We start from the raw sequence: 936 nt of genomic DNA on the forward strand, positions 1-936 counted from the left end.
GTGGGACTGTGCACCTCCTGGATTAAGTGGAGGTCCTCCCCTTGGCTGGGGGGTCTGTAGTAGACCCCCACCGTCAAATCGCTCTCCCCATGGCCCCCTTGAATCTTGACCCAGAGCACTTCAACCTGCACTTCCTCTGACCCCATTCTACTGGCAGAGGATGTGAAGTGCTCCGTGACGTAGAGTGCCACACCCCCACCTTTCCTTCCTTCTCTACCCCGCCTGTAAAGCCTATAGCCCCTAATGCTAACTGCCCAGTCATGGGACGAATCCCACCATGTTTTTCTTAGCTCTATGACGTCTGGGTTTGAACTAACTATTCTGAGGGTGAGTTCCTCTTATTTATTCCCCATACTGCGAGCATTGGTATATAGGCATTTAAGGCCTTGTAAGACGGTGTGTGCCACCCTCCGATTGGGGAGACTGTCTGGGCCCCTGTTCCTTACCTTAGCACTCCTTGCCTTTGTCACCTGTCTTGCTCAGATGGTGTCTCCTCGTCTTCCTGCGGCCCCCTCCCCCGGCGAGGCTAGTTTTTAAAGCTTGCCGTACGAGATCAGCCAACCTGGAAGAGAAGACATGCTTGCCTTTAGGAGAGAGATGAAACCCATCCCACCCCAGCAAGTCCCCCGCCTGAAAGCATGGGTCATTATCATCCTCCCTATATATTTGAAAAAGGACTTTTTATTAACCTTGATCTTGGACGCTAGTCCTAGCTCTATGTCCACCTTAGCTTTCCTGACAGCCACCTTACAAGCCCAAGCAGAGGAGGAACACTCCTCTTTGGAGATAGCACCCCCCTTCCACTGGGTGTACTCAGGCCTGCATGGTGGCACCAGCTGCATGGTGGCACCAGCTGCGTAAGTGCTGGTTGACCTCGCCAATGCAGGCCTCGTGTCACTGAACCCGCCTACTTACTGGAAGAAGAGAGGAAAATAC

The sequence above is a fragment of the Crocodylus porosus genome, unplaced genomic scaffold (genome assembly GCF_001723895.1).
Source record: "Crocodylus porosus isolate Cpor-Errol unplaced genomic scaffold, CroPor_comp1, whole genome shotgun sequence".
NCBI lineage: Eukaryota > Metazoa > Chordata > Crocodylia > Crocodylidae > Crocodylus > Crocodylus porosus.